Source organism: Artemia franciscana, unplaced genomic scaffold (genome assembly GCF_032884065.1).
Source record: "Artemia franciscana unplaced genomic scaffold, ASM3288406v1 Scaffold_209, whole genome shotgun sequence".
Taxonomy (NCBI): Eukaryota; Metazoa; Arthropoda; class Branchiopoda; order Anostraca; family Artemiidae; genus Artemia; species Artemia franciscana.
Window position 1 is genome coordinate 537,074 of NW_027063105.1, and position 27,665 is coordinate 564,738.

At 35.2% G+C, this 27,665-nt stretch overlaps 1 long non-coding RNA gene across 2 annotated transcripts in view; it reads left to right on the top strand.

Moving 5' to 3' along the window:
- Window positions 1–27,665, top strand: part of LOC136042824 (uncharacterized) — a 73,305-nt gene that overhangs the window by 16,183 nt on the left and 29,457 nt on the right. Inside the window, exon 1 of one of the 2 annotated variants that reach the window (XR_010621448.1) lies at window positions 8,702–9,074. The exons of the other annotated variant lie outside the window; for it this stretch is intronic. This is a non-coding gene — a long non-coding RNA (uncharacterized LOC136042824). Of the gene's footprint in view, window positions 1–8,701; window positions 9,075–27,665 lie in introns of those variants that run through there. 2 annotated transcript variants of the gene reach the window in all.

Sequence of the window (27,665 nt, forward strand, 5' to 3'; positions counted from 1 at the left end):
AACGTGTATTCTGGAATGTGAAGTTAATAAAAAATCAACAATTATGATATTTTTATATTGCCCACTTTCCGGAAGCATAGATCAATTTTTGATGCAATTTGAAATTCTGTTAAATAAAATATCACAAATGAATAAGCAAATATTTATTTTTGGTGATTTCAGCCTAGACCTAATGAAAATTCAAGCAAAGCAAAATGATTCTAAGATAAGAGAATTTTTAGAACTAATACTTTTTCAAAGACTGCTCCCATCATGTCTCATTCCAACTCGAATAGATGATAATGGAGCAACATTAATTGATAATATTTTTTCTAATAGTATTTGTTTTTCAACTTTTGTCATATTAAACGATATTTCAGATCACGGTGTGATAATTTCTGAATTTAATTTGGCCAGATCTAAAAGAAAATAAGCGTAATGAAAAAACAGGTTGTATAGTAAATGATGAATCAATTGCGCCTTTAATTGTTAAGCTAGGAGATATAGATTGGCAGGAAGTAGTCAGTACTGTGGATGCAAACAAGGCATTGGAAATGTTTTATAAATCATTTAATGATGTTTATAATGATATATGTCCGAAAGTTAAAAGGAAAACACCCAAGTCAATGCCACAAAAACCATGGATATCCCCGAGACTGTTAAAATGTATTAATGAAAAAAATAGACTATACAAAATTAAATGCAACTATCCGTCTGATGAAAACATACAGAAATTCAAATTGTAAAAAATACTCTGAATAGAACTTTGAGAGAAAGTGAAAGAAATTATTATGAGAAGGAAATATCTTCAGCTGCGTCCCAGCAGAAAATGTGGGAAATCTTGCGTGATAAATTAAATAAAAATAAACCAAGAGCAATACCGACTTTTTTTAATAATGGAAATGACGCTAATGAATCAACTGAAAAAAAGGATATCGCGGAATTATTTGCTAGGCATTTCAGTAAAATTGGTGAAGAATTGGTTAGAGATCTTTTGGAAGAGTCATCAGATTATACACGATTTTTGCCCCAAGAGGAAAATAAATCATTGTATATGTTACCAGTATCATTTAATGAATACCAAAAAGCTATTAGCGATTTAATGAGAGGATTTTCAGCTTCAGTAGATGATATATGGACAAATCTTTTAAAGAAAATATCAGGAGTAATATATGAACCTCTTGCACATGTTATAAATACGAGCATAAGAAATGGTGTCTTCCCTGAGCTTCTGACAAAGGCTAAAATAATCCCTATATTTATAGAAGGTGAGGCTCAAGATCCCAATAATTACCGTCCTATTGCACTCCTTTCCCCACTGGCTAAAGTTTTTGAAAAAATAATGAAGTATAGACTTACATCATTTCTTGAAAAGATAATTTTTTTTCGAAGTTCCAGTTTGGTTTTTTAAAAGTTAGATCGACAGAAGATACCGTCGCCGCAACACATATTTTCATTAATGAGGCTTTAGATGATGATTGTTTAGCAGCTATATTGTTGTTTGATATTAAGAAAGCTTTCGACACTTTAAATCACGAAATTCTATTTAAAAACTTGAAAATACGGGAATAAGAGGAGTACCTTTAAAATTAATCAAATCATATTGCACAATCGAAGGTTTGTGGTAGATATTGATGGTGAATATTCATCTGAGAATTCGAATAATAATATCGGTGAACGGCAAGCTTCAATTTTAGGACCTCTATTATTTTTAATCTATATATATAAAAATAAGTTGTCTGTGTGTGGATCTGTGGATCTGTGGATCAGGTGACGTCATGTTTCGGCTGACGTCATGAAATTAGTTGCCATCATTTTTGCTTTGAAGGTGACGTCATTCAAGTTATATAAGACATATGTTCGCGTAGAATTCTATTAATGTTTAAGTTTACAATGACTGATGAAGATGCTCAAAGAGTCTATGCCAAAAAACTTGCTGCTGATAGAGAAAGTCAGAAAAGAAAGCGTTCCGAGGAATCACAAGAGCAGCAAGAAAACAGGCTTGCGGCTAAAGAACGCAAAACCGCGCAGTTAGATGAAAATCCGCCTGGACAGCGAGAGTCAAAACATATCAAAACTGAAAATGATAGCGATGATGATTGGGTTTGGGATTTTGACTTGGATAAGGTCATCAATGCCTACCAGATTTAAGTTAAAAAAACAAAGGTTCGTCGATATGTACTTCATAGTGACGCTGAAAAATAAAGAAGAAAAAGAATACTGAAAAAAGAAAAAAGGTAAAAAACTAAAAAAAAACTAAAAAGAAAAAACACTCAAAGAGAAATTACAGACCAGGACACAAATGACGACCGAGACAGAGGGAATATAAGTGACGACCGGGAACCTCAAAGAGAAATTACAGACTGGGACACCCGGACACAAATCACGACCGGGACACAGGGAATACAAATGACGACCGGGACACAGGGACACAACTACAACGGGGACGCCGGGGGCACAGGCGGGATATATAAATGACGACCGGGACACAGGGATTGTTCGAATAGAAATTACAGACCGGGACACCGGGACACAAATGACGACCGGGACACAGGGAATATAAATGACGACCGGGACACTCAAAGAGAAATTACAAACTGGGACACCGGGACACAAATGACGACCGGGACACAGGGAATATAAATGACGACCGGGACACAGGGACACATCATTAGAATAATGAGGTATAGATCTGAATACGGATTGTTTTTCCCATGGACAATTATATGTTGCATGTTCAAGAGTCAGTGAACCTGACAATCTATTTATATGCACAGACAATGGGACAGCGAAGAATGTTGTATATTCGCATGTTTTACGTAGTTAAAAACATATATTTATATCTATCTCTATTCACAGGTGGGACACAGGGACACAACTACAATGGCGCGTAACTAATATGGCGCGTAACGACTTACGCGCGCGGGGGGGCTTGGAGGGGGCGCGAAGCGCCCCACCAACTAGGTGTTGGGGTGGCGCGAAGCGCCACCCCAACAGCTAGTATATATATAAATGATCTCCCTAAATCTACTCCTGAAAATGCATTAACAATTATGTTTGCGGATGATACTGCAGCAAGTTTAAAAGCACCAACATTAGATGCACTGAAAGAAAAATTGATTGAAGTTGCAAAATCCATCACAAATCGGTTCCAAATTAACAAACTTGTCCCTAATTTTGTTAAATAGAATTTATTATTTATGGAAGATCAAATCAAAAGTTGAAAAATATTTCTCTGAATAAAATTACCATTGATACTATTCATGAAATCAAAACAGTATACACAACAAAATATTTAGGTATCGTTTTTGACCCTACCATGAATTTTAAAACAAATATTTCGTTGTTAAGACTAAAATTATGAAGAAATATAGGTTTGCTCCACCGACTAAAGTTTTTATTCTCATATAAGGTTCTAAGAATCCTATATTTTTGCCTAATTGATGCACACCTCCAATATTGCTCAGCTGTATTTTTGCTGACTTTTAAATCACATATTAAACCACTACAAGCCCTACAAAACAAAGCTATTCGAATTCTAGATCAGTTTTTACAACCCCCGAGGAGTACAGATATCCACTCTGAAACACGTACCTCTTACCTGTTTCTAGACATAATGACTCTTACACAGAAATCTCGTCTGCTATTATCTAGTTGGTTTTTTAAGATTCAGCATGTACATAATTTGTTTTTTGACGAGAATTTACTGTCCAAACATCAAAATTCACTGATAACTAGAGTTGTTAACCCGTATAAACTACCTTTGGTGAAAAATAAAAGATCCCGTTTCAACATTCGGTATATGATCCCATCAATAGCCAACAAATATTCATTAAATAAACTTGTTGAGTTACCAAAAGAATCTTTCAAGAGACAATTGAAAAGCTAAATTATGGAATCTGCTTCCAAGAGCGGTTGGTAAAATTTTTTTATTTTATATTTTATTTTGGCCTCACTCCACTTACTCTACCTGAAATACTCTCATTAAAGATACTGTTTTTTTTTTTGTTTTTTTTTTGTTTTTGTTTTTTGATGAAATAGTGGTTCATTTTTTGTTTGTTCTGTATCAATGAGGATTGTTAAATTGTGTTTATATGTCTTGCCCAGTAGTCGAGCTTGTCTCTCCGTTTGGGCAAGTTGAAGATTTTGATGAATATGAATTTTTGAGTAAATGAATCTGAATCTCAGTCTGAAAGAACACGTATTATACAGAGCAATATAGATTCATTTCAAATTTAATTTTTGCTCCTTACTTTTAGTTGAAAAATTTTATCTTTCGCTTTTCATGTGTCTTTTGTTTTTTTGGAAAAAAAAAATGATAATGAAAAAAAATGCCATCTGGGACTGACTTAGGAATTGTAACTATTATTTCAGTTGATTTTGAAAAGTAGAAGTTTACTGCGAAAACAAATTTATGGTCATTTCGAAAAGAGCCTGAAATCCCTCGACCGAAAGCGCTAATTTTCTTTAAACATACAAACAAATAAAAACATCATCAGATTATTTGCTTTTACTAGTTTTATCGATATATGTTCGACTAATTTTAAAAAAATAGTTTTTACCCAAAACAAGTGTCTCAGAAAAAAGATAAGAGGTTCTTGCTCCATTAAGCCAAAAATCAGCAAAAATAAATTCAAATAATCTTCCAAGAATAAAACGTCCAAAAATCACAATAAATAAATAAATAATTAACAGAAATAGCAATAAGTAACCAAGTCAAAAAGAAAACGAGCTCTAACTAACATGAGTAGAGCTGATAACCCCTATACCCTCTGAAGACCAGAACATAATTTGTACTGTATTGAAAAGAAAAGACCGTGGATGGTCAGTTTAGTATAGATTAAATAAAAAAAACAAGTTTTTTGAAATGAAAGTAAGGAGCGACATTAAAACTTAAAACGAACAGAAATTACTCCTTATATGAAAGGGGTTTTTCCTCCTCGACGCCCCGCTCCTTGCGCTAAAGTTTTTTATTGTTTTAAAAAGTAGAGTTGCAAGAAAGAATCAAACTTTAGCGCAAGGAGCGGGGCGTCGAGGAGGAAAAACCCCTTTCATATAAGGAGTAATTTCTGTTCGTTTTAAGTTTTAATGTCGCTCCTTACTTTCATTTCAAAAAACTTGTTTTTTTTATTTAATTTCTGAAAGTTTTTGAATTAATGCATGTCTTATTTTGGCTCTCCGTACATAAATTATTTAAATGAAATTTGCATATTAATTCTTTTTTTGGCTAAATGGCTTTCTCTTAGTTTTGATCAGACGATTTTGAGAAATAAGGGGTGGGGAAGGAGGCCTAGTTGTCCTCTAATTTTTCGGTCACTTAAAAAGGCAACTAGATCTTTTAATTTTTAACGAACGTTTTTATTAGTAAAAAAATACGCAACTTAAGAATTAACTTACGTAACAAACTTTTATATTCTTATATTTTTGATTATATATATGAGGGGGTTGGTCCCCTCGTTAATACCTCGCTCTTCACACTCAATCTTGTTTTGTCCCAATTCTTTAAGAATGACCCCCTGAATCAGAAAAGCCGTAGAATAAATAGTTGAAATTACTTAAAAAATTTTTAGCATAAAGAGTGAAGTATTTATCTCCTCCTAAATACCTCGCTCTTTATGCTAAAGTATTTTTAGAACCCCTCATATGCGTAATAATCTCTGTTCGTTTTAAGTTTTGATGCTTCTCGTTACTTTCAATTGAAAAAACTTTTTCATGTTTATATTTTCATTGTTTGTTTTTTTATAGTAATGCTAGAAAATCCTGCGCCCTTTTGATTGAATTTCTCTTCCCCCATGAAATATTCCTCCAAGAAAAGATCCTCCCATATAGCCCCCTCCCCTGAACCCCACACCCAAACCAAAAAAAAATCCCCCTGATAACGTCGGTACACTTCCCAGTAACCATTACTGTATGTAAACATTGGCCAAAGTTTGTAACTTGCAGCCCCTCTCCCAGGGACTGTGGGGGGTAAGTCATCCCCAAAGACATAGTTATTATGGTTTTAGACTAAGCGGAACAAAATGGCTATCTCAAAATTTTGATCCGTTGACTTTGGTAAAAAATGAGCGTGGGAGGGGGCTTAGGTGCCCTCCAATTTTTTTGATCACTTAAAAAGGGCACTAGAACTTTTCATTTCCGTTAGAATGAGACCTCTTGCAACACTTTAGGACCACTTGGTCGATACGATGACCCCTGGGAAAAAAAACAAAAAACAAATAAACACGCACCCGTGATTTGTCTTCTGGCAAAAAATACGAAATTCCACATTTTTGTAGATTGGACCTTGAAATTTTTTCTATAGGGTTCTCTGATACGCTGAATCTGATGGAGCGATTTTCGTTAAGATCCTATGACTTTTAGGGGATGTTACCCCCTATTTTCTAAAATAAGGCAAATTTTCTCAGGCTCGTAACTTCTGATGACAAAGACTAAATTTGATGAAACTTATATATTTAAAATCAGCATAAAAATCTGATTCTTTTGATATATCTTTTAGCATCGAAATTCCGTTTTTTAGAGTTTCGTTTACTATTGAGCCGGGTCGCTCCTTACTACAGTTTGTTACCACGAACTGTTTGATATAGGGCCTGCAGATATTTATTTCTTAAGAGCTATAAATCTTTTTTAACTAAGATAAAAAGTGAAAACATCCAAAATTGATTTTGTTTCAGTAGCAGAAGTAGTAGTACTAGCAGAATTAATAGTAGTAGCCTTAGTTTGAGTGGCAGCAGCAGCAATAGAAGCAGTGATAGGGTTGAATCTACATGTTCAACCCTATCAACCCAACCCATAAACCCTAGATGTAAAAGTGTTTACTCCTCCCTAATTGTCATGAGTTGAAGCTAGTTTCTCAGTCTTAATCACTGTAAGTTTATTTAACACTGAACAATTTATTTAATCAATGTAGATTTATGTATCTGCAGTGTTCTGAATTGTCGATGAATGCCGTCCATTTTAGCTGTCAGTTAGAATTAGAACAGAGCCAGGTATGCATGTACTTAATGTCGTCGCCAAAAGAAGAATGCAATTAAGCAAATTAATTGTTATTATTTGAAGGATATGAATCTACATGTTTGTTTTCGCTTTACACGGTGGCCTTTACTTAGAAAACACATACAAAATCGGCAATTATAATACATTCAGTCAATTAAAAACAGTATGAGCATCAAGCTAGGTTTTGTGGAGCGAATATACTAAATTTGTTTGAACCAGAGGAGGGAGAGGGAAAAATCATCAATAATTTTGCAATCCAATAATTTATTATTTTATGAATTTCTTCCTCTAAAGATATATTTGGATTTTGTATAGCCCATGATTCATTATCTTGCAACCAAAAGCTTGCCTCTCCTGTGTTGTTTTCACTTCAAATTTCTCAGAATCCCCAAAAAAGTGATAAAGAATCCCTAAGAACTTTTTTTTCCAATGCCAAACTATCATGGACCCCCCTCTCCTCCAATTTTAGGGGTATTTTGCAAATAAAAATCATCCGTGATAATCCTCCTAAAAAATACAGTATCCCAAATATTCATAATAGGGAGTGCAATACCTCTAAAATAAGGCTCTTTGAAGTGCTCAATTGAATGCTGAAATTTACATCAATAATACTTACTTTTTCCGTTTTTTTCTTTTCAAATTCTTTCAAAATCAGGCAAACATGGCCGTATCTTAGTGGTTTAGAGGGTTTGAACCCCCTCCTATTGTCAAAAAGTTATCTGTTTTTGAAGCTTTTTCCCATCCCACCCCCTTGAAAGATTTCCGCCCCTTATCTAGCTTTTCCTGCCCTTCCCCCTCCAAATAAAAATAAATAAAATAACTGGTGAATGCAAATTAAAAATGCTAGATATGGCTCTGGAGGCAAATATCCTCAGGCTTTTAGCTTTTGATCCGTGAGTTTATACCTGGCAATTTTTTTTTACATCTGAAAACATTTAAAGAACAGATTCCTTTGATGCAAATGTTTTTGATGTATAACTTTTCTACAAATTTTGATTGGTATTATCCCAGTATGATCCTTAAGTACAGTTCGTTATCGTTATCACGACGTTTCTACTTTTTTTTTTATGACAGGTTTAAAAAGATACTGTAAAGCAAACAAATAATCGTTGGTCCTATTGGAGATTTAGAAAAAATTCAACTCTTTGAAATAATTTTCAACAGATAATATAAAAATAATTCCTTTAGATCTTTGAGTATTGCCTTAAGGTCCTTACAACAGTCAGAACACTACCTTAGAAAAACGTTTATGCACAAAAAAGCCTTATACATATGACGCTGTGGACACGTCTATAAGAAAAAAAAAATACTTCATATTGATCAATAATAGAACTTTGAATAAAAAAGGCAAACCTAAATTGATTTAAAAGGAAGAGTACCTGCAAAGAGGTCTCTCAGAGAAAAGCAAAGATATTCAAAATTAAAACCAAAGATGAAAAAAATAAAGCCTTTTAATGATTCAAATTTAGAAGGTAAAAAAAAAAACTACCATCTGAAAGAATAAACGAAACCCAAAACGAATCAAATCTAAAACAAATAATAACACAGAAAGTGCATATAAAAATACTGATACTGATAATTAAATAAATTTTAAAACGCATGGAAATTAAAATGCATATTTAAGTCAAGTAATTTATATTCAAATTTAATTTTTTTTATTTCTTAGTAATTAGTATTGCCGTTATACAGGAAGGATCGGTTGGATGAGTTAGAAAATGAAGCTTTAGATGTCAATGAAATTTAGATTGTAAAATTGCTCAAGCTAGTATTGGGAAATGCCCTGAGCCAGAAAGAAAAAGTCAATATATCACAATTGATTTTCCGACACAGAAAAAAATGGAGAGTTTTCGTGTGTCTGAATGGAATTGCCACATTACGTCTCCCCCTGAGGATATGAGGATATGTTATGAATAGTAGTGTTGATGAATTAGGTATTTGTGAAACGTTTTTGCTCATGGACAGCTGTCTCTTGTCTTACATTTTTCCATAATACCAATTGATTTCAAAGGTGAGAAATCGGATGAGACAAGGAGCTTTGTCTTTTTTGATGAAAAATGAAATACAACTTGAAGACAGGAATGATTTATGCCTTTGGATTGAAGGTAAGGCTGAAATTTGTTCAGTACAATTGCAATTCGTAAGGATAAAAAGATAGTAATTTGTTTGGTATATAAGCCACCTAGTAGCCTACTCCCTCGGTTGAGTTCCTTGATTTATTTGATGATTATTTATATAAACTTCTGTCTCAAAAAAAAAGATTGCATAATCAAGGGCGATTTTAATTTTGATTTGTGAACAGTTATAATTTAGATTTTTTAAAACTTGATTTTATCCATCCGGGATCTGATCTGTTACATGTGTGATAAAGCAAAGGAGCCTGAATTATGAAAACACTAGGTGTAAACTTAAAAGAGATCTTCGGCTGGCAAATTTGCGTAATTTCCGCGAAGAAATAAGCGTACTGTCGTGGAAGAAAGTGTATGAGGAATCGGATCCCTCGCGTGCCCTCGACAATGTTCTTGGAATAAATACCCCAATATTTGAGCCTACTTGCCCCCTAAAGCCTACTAGAAAAAAATAACAAGATATCTCCAAAAAATCCTGAATTGATGATGAAGCTATAAATGCTCGGAACTCTTGTTTCTTCCAAAGATCTGGATTTATGGTTAAAGATGTTGGCGTTGATATTTGGAACTAATATAGGAATATATGGGCTTTTTCCTATATCCCAGAGAGTATTAGGTGGTCAGAAAACCTTATGTTATTAAGGAAGAATGAAAAAGTATTTATTAGATAGTTTGTAAATTATAGTGGTTAAAATTAATCCCTCTGGTTTTCCCCCCTTTTTTTAGATGAGAAATGGCTGTTTAGAGACTATATAGTTTTTCGTCTGTTTTTTTTTTTCGCGTATTTCTTTGATCTTGAATGGATAAGTTATCATTTATATGTTGTTGTTTTGCTGCAAGACAAGGGCATTTTAGGTCGCTAAACTGAGCAGCATAATGTTTATTGTAGTATAATTTATATAATCTTTTTGGTTGAAATAAATGCATACCTAACTACTTAGCTACCTAAAGTCGAACTTAAAACGAAACAGAAATTATTACCAACAGGATTCTGGCAACTAAGCATTAAGTCTTTTGAATACTTGGTTTACACTTCATTAAAACAGAGCATTTCTTATTCTTTTTCTTTAGATTATAAGACAAGAAAAATCTGTTAAATAAAATATTGAACCTTGATTTGCAGAAATTTCCAAGAATTAAAATCGTTATACAAATTTTAGTAAACATTCAAAATTCGGTTTTTAGTAATTTTAGTTTTTCCTTTTTGTTAAAATGTTGACGAACTAAATACATTGTCCAAAATCCATTAACAGTTCTCCATAACCAAAAACTGTGAAACAACCCTTAAAAATTCTATGCAGAGCCGTTTGAAGGAAGGCGGGGGCCACCGAGGTTGCTGACCCGGGGGCCCATGGCAGAGTTTGGCAGAGGGATTTGCAGCTGGGGGGGGGCACCCACTTTGATCAGATTTTTCACTTTGATTCTTACCAACACTAGCGTAGAATGAAGTGGATGCTTCTTGGATATTAAGCTCACCCTCTACAGCTTCATCACCAATGACAAGACTCAAAGATAAAGAGCTATATTGAGAAGTGGGCTCTAGCACATAATTTATTACTTTCCAAGTTTTACGAATATCATTGCCACACGCAGCAAAATTATTTAAACAATACAGAGATTTGGCTTTTCTACACAAGGAATTATATATATTCTGGTAAATCTTGAATTGACATAGACGAATAGCACTCGCTTAAAGTGTAGTGCATTTATAAGCCATCCAGAGATTATTTTTCTTTCTCCAGCTTTTGAGAAGTCCGGATGTCGTCCATTATTTAGGGGAACAATTCTTTTAGACCTAGGATTAGAAGGTGCTACTTTACAAATACTAGGAATAACCTCTTTTACCGTTCCATAAAAGAACTCCAATAAACAAGAAAAACCCTTATCATTATCAAACTAGATCCACGAACTTTCTCACCAAACCTAGGAATAGAAGAGGCAACTCTTGAGCTTGGTCATTCTTACCCTGTTTAAAGCTGAACCGAGAATATATTGGAATGATCGGAGATATACTAAGCGTAGAGAAGATATTGTCAATCAAAGAAGCTGTAACATTAGTTACTCGTGTGGGGATGGATAGTTGGTAGAGTTCCTGCGGCAAGCATGGTTGAAAGAAAATCAACTGAAGCCGAAGAATTCGAATCCGTCAAATTTACATTAAAGTTACCCATTCTGATTAACTGACACGGACGTTTCAGTATTATGTCAAGTATTTTCTCAAGATTCCGGAGAAACAACAAAACCGCAACGCAAGGATAGCACATTAGTGAGATGGGGTAAACTATTTGGACAGTATGACCTTAGAAAACAATTCTATGCTTTTCCCTCACCTCTTCTAATTTGCAAATATATAGCTCAATTTTATATCTAAAGTATTATATTTTCATGATGCTTAGGTATATTTCTTTAGGATTAACCTAACTCCACTTCTTGAGTGTTGTCGCTATAATAAATAAGTAGCCAACCCTAATTTTATTTTATTGATTGACTGAGGAAATGGTACTCCCTTAGCCAAGCATGGCAGCGTAGATAAGAGGAGGGGGAGTGATTGAAATTTTTAGCAAGAATTGGACATAGGGGTTTCCGTCATAAACCCTTTTTGGGTATTATAATTTAAACAAGTTCAAATATCCCCCCCCATGCTTCAATGTTTCTAATAGCTTTTGGTAGCTTGATAAAATCCTTACCCTCCCCATGTTCCCATGGATTAGCACCCCTGCATTATGAAGTAGTTAGGAATGTCTTCACAAGTTCAAATTCAAAATGATAATTCCCTCAGAAAATCCAGAAGATTTGTATAAATCTTAACTAGACCTACGTTGCCTGAGCAGCGTGAAGTGTTGCAGCAACCTTTCTCCGGGTTCGCCGAATAAAGTGTTGCAAGAGCAACACTTTGGTTTTGTTTATTTGCTATCGGTTAAACGCTCAAGTTGTCAGGCTATCGAAGCTTTTAAAACGTTATGTTCAAAGAAGAACGCGATCAGTAATCACAAGATCAAAGGCTATTCCTCAGCGTTGAAAAAACAACAATAACAAAAGAATATATAAAGAAGGGACTAAATTGACTTTGCAGCCAGTTGAACTTTATCCTTTTCAATCGTAGACATCTTGACGGATGAAAACTTGGAACAATATCTTACATAATCTAGTCGGTATTATAAAGCTATCCGTAACTTTTTAGGATTAAAATACCATAGGTGACACTAATTATTACGAAACTACCTCATTGTTTTACGTTATCGTTTGAACCCGTTGCGTAAACACTTAATTTTAGGTTATAGTGAGTATGGGTAGGCTACACCAACTAGCAAAAGTTACAAACCCATCTTCACTGAAGATGATTTTAGCATAACAGACGATTATTGCTTACAAGTCCCCTGCATGTCTTACCACTGGAACCAAATTGGTCTTACCATCAAATTACATAAAAAAAAAACTAGGTTTTTTTAACTGAAAGTAAGGAGCGACATTAAAACTTAAAACGAACAGAAATTACTCCGTATATGAAATGGATTGTTCCCTCCGCAATCCCTCGCTCTTTACGCTAAAGCTTTTAATTGTTTTAAAAAGCAGAATTGTGGCAAAGAGTCAAACTTTAGCGTAAAGAGCGAGGGATTGCGGAGGGAACAATCCATTTCATATACGGAGTAATTTCTGTTCGTTTTAAGTTTTAATGTCGCTCCTTACTTTCAGTTAAAAAAACCTAGTTTTTTTTATGTAATTTCTGAACGTTTTTGAATTAATGCATGTTTGATTTTGACTCTCCAGACGTAAACTATTCAAACGAAATTTGCATATTAATTCCTTTTTTGGCTAAATGGCTTTCTCTTAGTTTTGATCATACGATTTTGAGAAATATGGGATGGGGAAGGAAGCCTAGTTGCCATGCAATTTTTCGGTTACATAAAAAGGCAACTATTAATTTTAATTTTAACGAATTTTTTATTAGCAAAAAATATACGTAACTTTAGAATTAACTTACGTAACAAAGTTTTATATTCTTTAATTATTATTATGTATATGAGGGGGTTTGTACCCTCGTTAATACCTCGTTCTTTACACTAAATCGTAAGTTTTGTCCCAATTCTTTAAGAATGACCCCTGAATCAGAAAGGCCGTAGAATAAATAGTTGAAATTACTAAAAATACTTTAGCATAAAGAGCGAGGTATTTATCTCCTCCTAAATACCTCGCTCTTTATGCTAAAGTATTTTTAGAACCCCTCATATGCGTAATAATCTCTGTTCGTTTTAAGTTTCAATGCTACTTCTTCCTTTCATTTGAAAAAAACGTTTTCATGTTTATTTTTCATTGTTTTCTTATAGTAATGCTAGAGAATCCTGCGCCCTTTTCATTGAATTTTTCTTCCCCCATGACAGATTCCTCCAAGGAAAGATCCTCCAACATAGCCCCCTCTCCTCAGCCCCACCCCCAAACAAAATAAAATCCCCCTGAAAACGTCTGTACACTTCCCAATAACCATTACTATATGTAAACACTGGTCAAAGTTTGTAACTTGCAGCCCCTCCCCCAGGGATTCTGGGGGAGTAAGTCATCCCCAAAGACATAGTTATTATGGTTTTCGACTATGCTGAACAAAATGGCTATCTCAAAATTTTGATCCGTTGACTTTGGGAAAAAAATGAGCGTGGAAGGGGGCCTAGATGCCCTCCAATTTTTTTGGTCACTTAAAAAGGGCACTAGAACTTTTCATTTCCGTTAGAATGAGCCCTCTTGCGACATTCTAGGACCACTTGGTCGATACGATGACCCCTGGGGAAAAAAAAACAAAAAAACAACAAAAAAACAAACAAATAAACACGCACCCGTGATTTGTCTTCTGGCAAAAAATACAAAATTCCACATTTTTGTAGATAGGAGCTTGAAACGTCTACAGTAGGGTTCTCTGATACGCTGAATCTGATGGTGTCATTTTTACTAAGATCCTACGACTTTTAGGGGGTGTTTCCTCCTATTTTCCTAAATAAGGCAAATTTTCTTAGGCTCGTAACTTTTGATGGGTAAGACTAAACTTGATGAAACTTATATATTTAAAATCAGCATTAAAATGCGATTCTTTTGATGTAGCTATTGATATCAAAATTCAATTTTTTAGAGTTTTGGTTACTATTGAGCCGGGTCGCTCCTTACTACAGTTCGTTACCACGAACTGTTTGATACACCGGAAACAAATAATAGGTACACCAACTAGCCAAAGTTGAAAACCCCTTATTGCCGAAGATGATTATGGTCTAACAGCCGACTGTTGCTTACCAGTCCTCTACTTGTCTTACAATTGGTATTGACCTATTTTTGGTTTACGTGTACCCTACTATTCAAGTTGTCAACCCCTTGAAACTTTCAAACTAGTATATCTCATGATATAATTTTTGTACCAAAAAATGGATGACATATACTTTGATCAGCTCAACGATTGCTATCGATTGCTGTCGAAAACAAAATTCTATCTGTCTTAGTTCAAAAGTTGATTTTTTTTTTTGCCGTAGGCCAACTTTTTAACGTCACCACTTACAAAGGAGCAAAGGGTAAGCTACAATTTCCTTAGCAATGACAGAACTTTTAAAGCTTAAGAGGTACATCTAATAACATTTCTCTACCTCAATCCTAAGTCCGAAAAAACAAATGATAAACCCAGCAGAAATCACGGCAGCACTTTCGGACCCGTGGGAAAATGCCGCTTTTTTGCTTCTGTAAATTTTTCTATTTATCACTCAAAGAAGATATATTGGCTGTGGGGCCGGGTATCTGCCGCATTGTAGATTTTAGTACATCTTCAATTTGAAAGTGGTGCCTGCTAGAACGGAGCATTCCACTCGAAAGCAGAAACATGGTTTGATGAAACGAAAGCTTGACTGCACAACTTCAGATATTCTTCTCTGACATAGGGTATATAACTCCACTTCACCTCGCACACCATAGGCTCTGGCTCGTGGACAAGCAAAAACCATCCTTTTTGGCTCCAGGCAAGAGTTCTGCGGAGCTTTCCAAAATGTAATGTCATATTCATCAATCCGGCCTGAGGTCCGCACTTTCCGTAAAAACCCCACAGGTTAGACTATTACCAGTTTCCAGGAATAAGCCGAGATCGGCGGCATAGGAAAAAAAAACGGGACAAAACCAAATTGTTGCTCTCACAACACAATGTAACAGTCCACCCGCTAAACACGCTCCAAAACAGAATATAATTTTAGAATTTTATATGGGAAATCACCAAAGTGGAAGGACACTGCTTGTTAGTACTTCAACTTTTATCAAACAGTTCGTGGTAACGAACTGTAGTAAGGAGGGACCCGGCTCAATAGTAACCAAAACTCTAAAAAATTAAATTTTGATTTCAATAGCTACATCAAAAGAATTGCATTTTAATGCTGATTTTAAATATATAAGTTTCATCATTTTTAGTCTTACCCATCAAAAGTTACGAGCCTGAGAAAATTTGCCTTATTTTAGAAAATAGGTGGAAACACCCCCTAAAAGTCGTAAAATCTTAACGAAAATGACACCATCAGATTCAGCGTATCAGAGAACCCTACTGTAGAAGTTTCAAGCGCCTATCTACAAAAATGTGGAATTTTGTATTTTTTGCCAGAAGACAAATCACGGGTGCGTGTTTATTTTATTTTTTTTTTTTTTTTTTTCCAGGGGTCATCATATCGACCAAGTGGTCCTAGAATGTCGCAAGAGGGCTCATTTTAACGGAAATGAAAAGTTCTAGTGCTCTTTTTATGTGACCAAAAAAATTGGAGGGCATTTAGGCCCCCTCCCACGCTCATTTTTTTCCCAAAGTCAACGGATCAAAATTTTGAGATAGCCATTTTGTTCAGCATAGTCGAAAACCATAATAACTATGTCTTTGGGGATGACTTACTGCCCCACAATCCCTGGGGGAGTGGCTGCAAGTTACAAACTTTGACCAGTGTTTACATATAGTAATGGTTATTGGGAAGTGTACAGACGTTTTCAGGGGGATTTTATTTTGTTTGGGGGTGGGACTGAGGGGAGGGGGCTATGTTGGAGGATCTTTCCTTGGAGGAATCTGTCACGGGGGAAAAAAATTCAATGAAACTTAAGCATTGAAACTTAAAACGAACAGAGATTATTACGCATATGAGGGGTTCTAAAAATACTTTAGCATAAAGAGCGAGGTATTTAGGAGGAGATAAATACTTCGCTCTTTATGCTAAAGTATTTTTAGTAATTTCAACTATTTATTCTACGGCCTTTCTGATTCAGGGGTCATTCTTAAAGAATTGGGACAAAACTTAAGATTTAGTGTAAAGAGCGAGGTATTGACGAGGATACAAACCCCCTTGTATACATAATAAAATTATAAGACTATGAAAGTTTGTTACGTAAGTTGCTAATTTATAAGTTACGTTTATTTTTTACTAATAAAAAAGTTCGTTAAAAATTAAAAGTTCTAGTTGCCTTTTTAAGCAGCCGAAAAACTGGAGGGCAACTAGGCCTCCTTCTCCACCCCTTATTTCTCAAAATCGTCTGATCAAAACTAAGAGAAAGCCATTTAGCCAAAAAAAGAATTAATATACAAATTTCATTTTAATAATTTATGTGCGGAGAACCAAAACCAAACATGCATTAATTCAAAAACGTTCAGAAATTAAATAAAAAAAACTAATTTTTTTTAGCTGAAAGTAAGGAGCGACATTAAAACTTAAAACGAACAGAAATTACTCCGTATATAGAATGGGTTGTCCCCTCCGCAATCCCTCGCTCTTTACGCTAAGGTTTGACTCTTTGCCACAATTCTACTTTTTAAAACAATTAAAAGCTTTAGCGTAAAGAGCGAGGGATTGCGGAGGGGACAACCCATTCTATATACGGAGTAATTTCTGTTCGTTTTAAGTTTTAATGTCGCTCCTTACTTTCAGCTAAAAAAATTAGTTTTTTTTTATTTAATTGATACAAATAAACAGGTTTGAAAGATTTTGTATGAAAACATCTTTGCGTCAGACTCTGGCCTCTTTTTAACATGAATTTTTGGGTTCATTCGTTTAATACATTTGCATGATGCATTTTGGATGAATGTCTGTAAATGTGGAATGTGAATTTACTTTTTTAGATGCGAGTTTCTGTTTTGTTAGTGTTGAAATTGGAATAAACACAGCTTTGCGTCCTAGTGAAAAGACTGGTATTGGGTGGAATGTACAATTAACGGGCTATTCAGGTTGCTAAGAAATAGGCTAAACTTACATCTATAGGCTAGTCAGAATTGTATCCTGAATCCAGATTTAACCTTCGTTGGCATTGGAAATAAACTTGGTCAATGTTCCTATTACCTGAACAATTGTTTAGAGTCATGAAACTATTGTTAATAGATGCATTTTGACTTCTGGAACATCTTTTCTCTCTTGCAGAATTACCGCAAACTCATCGTTATGGAGTTATTATATATTTGCATATTAGGGGGGGGGTAAAGTATAGCATATATTAAATACAGTAATGGTTAGTTTACGTATTTAATATAAGCTATGCTTTACCCCCATCCCCCTGATGTGCAAATATATAGCCCAAATTTGTTTCTAAACTATTATAGATTCGTGATTTCAAATATCCAATCAACGAAAACGGAAATGATCGCAATTCTATATGTGTAAATACAAGAATATTTGGGCTGGAATAACTCCATAACGGTGAGTTTGCGGTAGTTTTGCAAGTGATAAAGGATGTTCAAAAAGTCAAAATGCATCTATTAACAATAGTTTCATGACCCTAAACAATTGTTCAGGTAATAGGAACATTGACCATAAACTTTACCCCATCCGTACCTAATGTGCAAATATATACCGTGAATTGGAGTATTTTTTAGCTACCTAGCCTAAAAAGGTAACTATCTATAAAAGCCTATAAAGGTAGCCTATAGTGGTAAATTTATTTCTTAGTCACATGAACAGCCCGTTATGGTAACATCGTTGATTTGTGGCTCTCCAGAAGAAATAATTAGGAAGTAAAAGGGGTAGCATTTTTAGATTCGGTAAAATTCTAGTTTAGTGACTTCTTGCTATCTCGGAAAGGGGTTAGATTAGGAAAATAAAACTTTCAGGGATGGGTCTACAGGCTAAAGTATGTCCCGGGGTAAATTTATAGCAAACCCCATAACTGGCTTTCGTATAAAGTGAATATACCACTCGATGCCTTTCTTATGCTTTTTACGAATATAATAATCGCTTTTACTGCAAATTCAGATTTAACCACTTTTTAACCTAACCTAAACTAACCTTATAAATAATTTTAGCACTGAGAAAATGTAGTATTATTCTGTGGAAAACGGTGCGGAGAAAACGTAGTATTATTTTGTCGGAAACGACGGATAATTCGTACTTTAATTGAAAGTTCCTCATTTTTAAGAGCTTAAAAAGTGCCTAAATTTCAATTTGTGGTAGAAGCGATTATTACATTCGTAAAGAACATAAAAAAGGGCATCAAGTGGTATGTTCGCTTTATTGGTAATTCAGTTACATGAACTGTCATATTATTTGAAAATTCGTCATTTTCAAGAGCTAAAAAAGTGCTTAAATTTGAATTTGCGGTAGAAGCGATTATTATATTCGTAAAGAGCATAAAAAAGACATCGAATGGTATATTGACTTTATACGAAAGCCAGTTATATGGTTTCCTATAAATTAACAAGACCCGGGAAGGTGTTTTGAAGTATCTACCTCCTCTCTCTCTAGAGGGCCCTGACCTTTTATGACCTTTAAAAATATGTGTGTTATAAAAGTGAAACCTTGCAAAAAAGATCTGCTTGAATGAAGTACAACAAAATTGTTTCCAGCTTCACAACTTTGCTCAATCCCGATCTATAAGGTTTTAAAGATATGCAAACACATTTCCTAAATTTGGAAAAAAACAACAAAATTGATGTGGCTCAGAATTCTACTCAAATAACAGAAATTACATTTTCAGAACTAAAGGCAGAGAAAAAGCAACTGATAACTGAAAATTAAGGTAAAATGTTGTCTTCTCAACATTTCAATAAGTAATAGACCTGTCATGTTGCCGAATTTCAGCGCCCTCTAGAGGGAGAAGGAGTGGAGGTGGGTACTTTAAAATACCTTTCCAGGTTATACTTTAGCCTGTAGACCCACCCCCGAAAGTTTCATTTTCCTAACCTAACCCCTTTCCGAGATAGCAAGAAGTCACTAAACTTGGATTTTACCTTAGATTCTCTTTTTTATATTTAAATTCCCTTTTGTGACAATCCACTCCCCTGTAAATATTATGGAAGAAGTAATATTTATTAAAAATTGTTTAGAATCTTACATACAGATTTTAGCCTACAAATGGGGGTATCGAGAAGGAAAAGTATTAGGAAACAATTCATACTTTACAATATGCCGAAAATCTTTTGTTAAAACATTTGAAGGTGCTTCTACTATGCTTTACCCTAACCAGAACTGTTCATGGGGGGAGGAATGGGGCAATTACTCCAAGTGCTGTGGAGGGTGTTCCGGCTGGGGAGTTGACTATTTTGATCTAATTTTTCAATTCGGTTTAATTTTTGCTAATTTTTAAACTGGGAAGGAGGGAAAGAGGACTGTAGTTCATTTTTCCTTAGTCACCATCAACTATAGGAACGGTTCTAACCCCTCTTTTCCATAATAAGCAAATATTTAACGTAAATTATAGCCTGGGTAATTTGCCCTTAGAACTACCTGGAAAGAAGAAAATATGTTAAGAAAACAATTCTTGCTTCATGACATACAGAATAATCATAGTTAACACATCTTGCATGTGGAACCACTATACTTTACCCCCCCCCCCTAAACTGCAGATACAAAGCCCAAATTATATATTTTCAATGCATTTTCCCATGCGTAACTTATTTTTCCAGTTTTTGATTCAATATAAATTAACACGGGTTGAAACAAAGAGAGACGCATTGCAAGAATAGCTGGAAAATATATAATTTGGGCTATTTATTTACACATTGGGGTGGGGTAAAGCATTCAAAATGCGTTGGCTACAATTCTTCTGCGTATTATGATTATGAAGCGAGAATTGTTTCATTAGGATTAACCTAACTGCTTTTCTTGGGTGCGGTGGCTATAAGACACAACAAACATTTAATTTATTATTTGGATGTTTGTTCATCCGCGGAAAACGGGCTTCTGAAAGTGGTCCATGAACCAATAGGTACTATTTTTCAAGATTACTAACGCAATATGGCCTATGCTATTATCAAACAGTTCGTGGTAACGAACTGTAGTAAGGAGTGACCCGGCTCAACAGTAAACGAAACTCTAAAAAACGGAATTTGATACTAAAAGAAACAAAAAAAAAATCGAATTTTATGTTGAATATATAAGTTTCATCTAATTTAGTCGTTGTTATCAAAAGTTATGAGCCTGAGAAAATTTGCCTAGTTTTGAAAAATAGGAGGAAACACCCCGTAAAAGTCATAGAATCTTAACGAAAATCACACCATCGCATTCAGCGTATCAGAGAACCCTTTTATGAAAGTTTCAAGCTCCTATCTACAAAAATGTGGAACTTCGTATTTTTTGCCAGAAGACCGATCACGGTTGCGTGTTTATTTTTTATTTATTTATTTTTTCCAGGGGTCATCGTATTGACCAATTGGTCCTAAAATATCGTAAGAGGGCTCATTCTAATGGAAATGAAAAATTCTAGAGCCCTTTTTAAGTGACCGAAAAAATTGGAGGGCACCTAGGCCCCCTCCTACGCTCATTTTTGCCAATTGTGACAGATCAAATTTTGAGATAGTCATTTTGTTCAAGATAGTCGAAAACTATAATAACTATGTCTTTGAGGATGACTTACTCCCCCACAGTCCCCCAGGGGAGGGGTTGCAAGTTACAAATTTTGACCGGTGTTTACATACAGTAATGGTTATTGGGAAGTGTATAGACGTTTCTAGGGGAATTTTTTTTGGCTTGAGGAGGGGTTCTTCTCCTCCTAAATGCCTCGCTCTCTATGCTAAAGTACTTTTAGTAATTTCAACTATTTATTCTACGGCCTTTATGTTTCAGGGGTCATTTTTAAAGAATTGGGACAAAATTTAAGCTATAGTGTGAAGGGTGAGGTATTAACGAGAGGACAAAGCCCCCGTATACATAATAAAAACATAAGAATACGTAATAGTTCGTTACGTAAGTTAATTCTTACATTAGAATAGTTCGTTACGTAATTTAATTCTTAAGTTATATATATTTTTTGCTAATAAAAACGTTCGTTAAAAATTAGGAGTTATAGTTGCCTTTTTAAGTAATCGACAAATTAGAGGGCAACTAGGCCTCCTCTCCCACCCCTTTTTTCTCAAAATCGTCTGATCTAAACTAAGGGAAAGCCATTTAGCCAAAAAAAGAATTAACATGCAAATTTTATTTTAATAATTTATGTGCGGAGAGCCAAAAACAAACATGCATTAATTCAAAAACGTTCAGAAATTAAATAAAAAACTAGTTTTTTTAACTGAAAGTAAGGAGCGACATTAAAACTTAAAACGAACAGAAATTACCCCGTGTATAAGAGGGGCTGTTCCCTTCTCAACGCCCCGCTCTTTACGCTAATGTTTTTTACTGTTTAATAAAGTAGAATTGAGAAAAAGAGTTTAGACCAGCTAAGTTTAGTTTTTTATTTTGAGAGAAAGAGGAAAAGTATTAGGAAAACAATTCATACTTTATAATATACCGAAAATTTTTAGCTAAAACATTTGAAGGTTCTTCTGCTATGATTTACCCTAACCAGAACCGTTCAAGGGGGGCACCTGGGTAGTTGCTCCGAGTGCCATGGAAGGCGTTCCGGCTGGGAGTTGACTACTTTTATCTACTTTTTCACTTTGATCACTTTTATTTTTGCTTATTTTTAAACTGGGAAGGAGGGAAAGGGGGCTGTAATTAATTTTTCCTCATACGCCATCAACTCTAGGAACGGCCCTGGGTACTTATCGGCTATATAATAAACACTATATAATTTCGATCGCGAATGATGTGAGCATCATACAAGAAACTGGTCATGCAACTTCTTTATACCACGCAATTAGCTTTGGTCGGGTTGGAAAATAAATTGTAGCTATATTTTGTTTAAGTGTTTAGTTTGTATTTTGGTTTGGTTTATGCAATCAAATTTGGGCTATATATTTGCACATTAGGGGTGGGGGGGGGGCGTTGGAAAAGCATAGCATATATTAAATACAGCAATGGTCAGTTTACGTATTTAATATATACTACGCTGCCCCCCCCCCTTCCTACTGGGCAAAGATATAGAGCTCAAATCTATCTAAACTATTGAGTAGGCCTATTCCTCATATTTTGTTTATTTCATTAGCACTAATCGCACTTCACTTCCCGAGTTTATATAACCGATAAGTAGCTGGCTCTGCCCCCTCTTTTCCATAAATCGCAAATATTTAGCGTAAATTATAGCCTGGGTAATTTGCCTTGAGAACTAACTGGAGCGAAAAAATATGTTAAGAAAACAATTCTTGCTTCATGACATGCAGAATAATCATAGTTAACACATCTTGCATGTTGACCCGCTGTACTTTACCCCCCTCCCCTCGTAAAGTGCAAATATATAGCCCAAATTATATATTTTGAATGCATTATCCCATCTCTAACTTGTTTTTCCGGTTTTTGTTTGGTCAGGTTTCGTTTCCAGTTTTTGTTTCAATTTAAACAAACACGGGTTGAAACAAAGAGAGACGCATTGCAAGAATAGCTGGAAAATATATAATTTGGGCTATTTATTTACAGATAGGGGGTGGGGTAAAGCATAGTGGATCTGCATTCAAAATGCGTTGGCTACAATTCTTCTGCGTATTATGAAGCAAGAATTGTTTCATTAGGATTAACCTAACTTCATTGCTTGGGAGCGGTGGTTATAAGACACAAGTACCATTTAATTTATCATTAGGATGTTTGTTCATCCGCGGAAAACAGGCCTCTGAAAGTGATCCATGAACCAATAGGAACTATTTTTCAAGATTACATGGCCTATGTTATTGTTATCATAGGCAGCGCAATAGTGCAGCTTAAGGGGTAATGTTTCTATAAATGAACTATTCAGTTAGCTAAGAAGTAAACTTACCTCTTTAGTCAGCACTGCATCCTAAATCCAAATTTAGCATTCGTTTGCATCGGAAATAAACTTCACCCACTCCTGTATTTACCATTTCAGGGTATATACTTGCACATTAGGGGTGGGGGTAAAATTCATTTCCAGCGCAAATGAATATCAAATTTGTACTCATGATGTAATTCTGTCCGTAGAGGTAAGTTTATTTCTTAGTTACATGAACAGTCCGTTAATATAGACATTAGCCTAAGTAAAAAGCAGTGTGGGTACAATGTGTTGTTTATTTATTTTATTTTATTTTAGACTAGGGCTTTTCGTATATGTAGATTGTATTTTACGTTATTCACTGAGGGCATATCAGTTCTTTAAAAAGATGGTCGTGTAAACTTTGGAGGGGAATCACTGGATTGGAAATCCTAAAATTCAGTGCCCTTTTTAAGAGACAAAGTGATCGGAGGCCAGCTATCCTCCTTCCTCCACGTCGTATTTTTCCCAAATGAATCCGATAGAAATTTGGAATAGCCGTTCGTCCGAAAAATTTTCCAAAGATCACTTTGCAAGGCCTCTGGGGTTGACACAACCTTCCAGAGTCTGGGGGTAGGGTTGTACGTTATGTTCCTAGGGTTACAAGGGTTTAATGGAAGGAATGATCGTGTAAACTTAAGAGGAGGTTCATTGGATCGCAAAGGTATAATTCTAGTCCCCTTTAAAGAGTAAAAAATGATGGAGGAGAAAAAGATTCCCCTCCTTGAGATTCTATATTCCCAAATTATATCCGATCCAAAGTGTGAGATAGACTTTTGTTCACAATAGTCAAAAAGAGCATATAAAAAAGTCTTCAGGCTGGACACAACTACCTAGAGCCCAGGGGCATGGGTTGTAAGTAATCCCCCAGGACATATATGGTACTTATGGAACAGACGGTCTTATAAACCTCGGAACGGATGGGGCTCGTTTAATTGGAAGTTCTAGTTCCTTTTTGAGTCAAAAGTGAATAGAAGGTAACCAGCAATCCCCCACCCTAGCTTATCATTCCCAAAGCACTCCTGATAAAAATTTTAAGAGAGCTATTTGGTTCAGCATAGTTGAAAGATCCTGTAATTATGTGTTTGAGGATGTCAACCTCCCCAAAGTCCACCGGGCAAGAACTGTTGTCGGTTTCCATGTGGGAAATTTGCCGTCAGGAGGAGGGTTTTTAGGATGAACTTTTCGGAGGAAATTTTAAACTGGGGGCTTTGACAGAATTCCTATACGAAATTCTTTAAATTTGTCTTACTTTTTCTTTGCCAACTGAAGTTCGCATGTGAATATGTTCTGGGGGAATGGCCCGAAGGGAATTTTCGGCAGGTTTGGATTTCCCAGAAAATATTTCCACGAAAGAGGGGATTTCTGGAGTGATTGGAAAAACGATCAGATATTCAATTCTTTTTTATATGGAAGTATGTTAAGGACAATTTTTCCGGGTAATTTTATGGTGGGCGGGGTGTGTTTTACATGGAAATAACTTCCACGGAGAAGTTTCCCGTAAGGGGAGGGAATTTTTTAATGGAGCATGAGCCAGATAAAATATATTGAAGGATTTGTTAAGCTAAATCAAAATACACTATGTGCTTGCCGGTTATCAAAAGGATGCATCAACAATATCTCATGAATGGCTTCGATGATTTTGTTGAAACTATTAGGAAATGCAACTTTTATTGAAACTCAGGATATGAAACACTTAAGACTTACTGCTAATGCTAATGCCACTACTAATGTTATAACTACTACTACTACTACTACTATTTGAGTCTTAGGCTATTTGATAGTAGATGAAAAGGTACTAGTTGGAATCTGATTGTCCAAACGGCAGATCAGGAACGCTAAGGGCGTTAAGTTGAAACTCTTAGGGCTGCTGCTACTACTACTGTGTTACAGATGCACAACTAGGGTCTAAATTAGAAATTTTCGAGAACGTTTATGCTGAAATAAAAGTAAATTAAAAGGTACTTTGTAACTGTTGGTTTTGAAAATAGTAAAGTTCATATTTCGGCAAGTACCTTTGGTATGCTGTCTTTAGCGCTAGAAAAAGGGAAGGGAAAACTAAAAAAAAATAAAATGGACGAAACAACAATCAAGTCAAAGCAATGAAATGGTGCTCCGTACTTTCGACTGAAAAAAACTTTTATCCTTAATATCTGACCTTTTTAAAATCTTACTATAGAATCCCCCATCCCATTGTAAAATTTTCCTGGAAAAATCCCTAGAAAACTTCGATTTCCATGAAAATTCTTTCAGTTGAATACCCTCCCCCATCTAAGAAAACAAATTTCTAAGGGCTGTGGGGAGTCTTGTCATTCCCAAAAACATAGTTATTGGATCTTTCTACTATGCTGACTCAAATGGTTCTCCAAATTTTTATCAGGTGACTTGGGGGGAGGGGTTCGGGTGGGGGCTAGTTTTTCTCCAATCTCTTTGGTCACGTAAAAGCGGCGCTAGAACTTCTAATGTTTGTTGAAACGAGCCCTGTTCTGACGTTTGAGGACCATTGGCTTTATACGATCATCCATGGGAAAATTCAACTCGGATCTGTGATCTTTGTTTAGGCAGACAATACAAAGTTCCCCATTTTCGTAGATATGACGTTGAAACTTTTATAAGAGTATTCTGTGACTCGCTGAATCTAATGATTAATCTTTATTAAGATCATTCGAACTTTTGGGGAATCCCCTTTTCGGAAAATAAGTAAATTTTCTCCGAGTCGTACCTTTTGATTGGCAGCATTAAAATTGATGAATTTTTTTTTATTTGGATTCAGTAAAAAAGGCCAATTCTTTTGATCTATCAATTATAATCAAAATTCCCTTTTTACAGCTTCGGTTACTTTTGTTCCGAGTCGCTCTCTACTTATAGTTTGTACTATAAACTGTTTGATGAAAAGGACTGCTAGTTTTTTCTCGTTACATTAAATTATAATGCAATTGGTTTATAAAAATTTTCTTATTATCTCTGTTTATACTGGATTGTTCATATATTTATTTTAAATATCAGTTGCCTCCCTGAAAGACTGTTTTAAGCCAGTAATTGTGGAAATTGAAGTTGATTTATCAAGCAAATCTAAATGATTTAGATATTCAAACGCATGGACAGCCAAAGCAGTCAAAAGTCGAACCTACAAATGAATTTTCAATTTGGCTAGCCTATACTTACCTCACACATTGATACAGTATTAACAAAAGCTTTTCTTTGGTTTTGTAATACAAAGACGAACATAGGTACCACAAATTTTGCGAAGACCCTACGGCGAACAGCCTAAATTCCATCCGAATTGGTGGTGGGTTCCTAAATCAGCTAATATATTATTTATTATAAACTCAAATAGTTCCATGCGCAAGTAATTATATAAATGTTTAAACCGCGATAAAATTTAAAGCATCGGTTTCACCTTCTATTGCATGAAGGTAATGTCATTTAGGCGTAGACTCCGAAGACCAGCCAGCAGCACTCATTATATCAGCAAGAGGTACAAATTTTGATAGCGTCCATGACGCCGCGTTGATCTTGTAACTTGTGCTTTCCTTTTTTTACGATCTTCTTATTCTGTGTCGAATGCCATATTTATAGCCTGATTTATCGAAGAAAAAATAGTTCCCGCCGCAACTTCTCTTGATGAAAACTTAGAAAAAGGAATGATGAATCTCTTTCTCTCATTTCTGATCGCCATGTTTGCATCTTATTTTACGTAGTTCAATAATATCCTCAGGGGACACAGGTTTGAATCTACGTGTAATGCTGGTAGAAAAATAGGTGATGATATTTCATGAGGTTTTAAGGTTTTGGGTCTAAACAAAGGAAGACATTTGAATGTTGCTTAATTATCAGAAAATTGTGTTGCACTGAAGGGTAAGGCATGAATTTCACTCCTTTGACGACCCGATGCTATAGCAGGAATGAATACCGTCTTAAGAGTAAGATCTTTCATATCGATATTCAACAAGTGAGGAAATCGAGTAGATTTAAAAACTTTAGGACACGACCCAGATCCCAGGCAGGAACTTAGTGTCGAGTTCGCGCTGATTTGTGCTAGAATTTTGTATCATTTTCTTCAAAAAAGTGTCTTTGAAAAAGCAAAAGCGATTGAAATGAGCGTGTACAAGAGATGGTTCCGCGAGAAAGGGCAGTTTCATTAATAGTTCAACGCAATTCAACGCTTCAAATCATAGGAGATATCAAGATGTTTAAATAGCTTTTTGATTTCTAAGGTGTAGCCTACCTACCATGTAATATCGACTGAGCTCTGGAAATGTATTCCGGTACCACAGTTTGAATAATATACCTGCATTACTTTATAGAATTATTTACATTACTTAATAGAAGTCTAGTTCTGTCTCCTCGTTTATGAAGTTGTGTCTCATTCCTAAATGCATGCCACCTCCAGTGGCTTTGTGGCGATTCTGATTTTTTCTAGAACGAGTTCAAAGCCTGATAAAGATGATGCTTCTCAAGAAA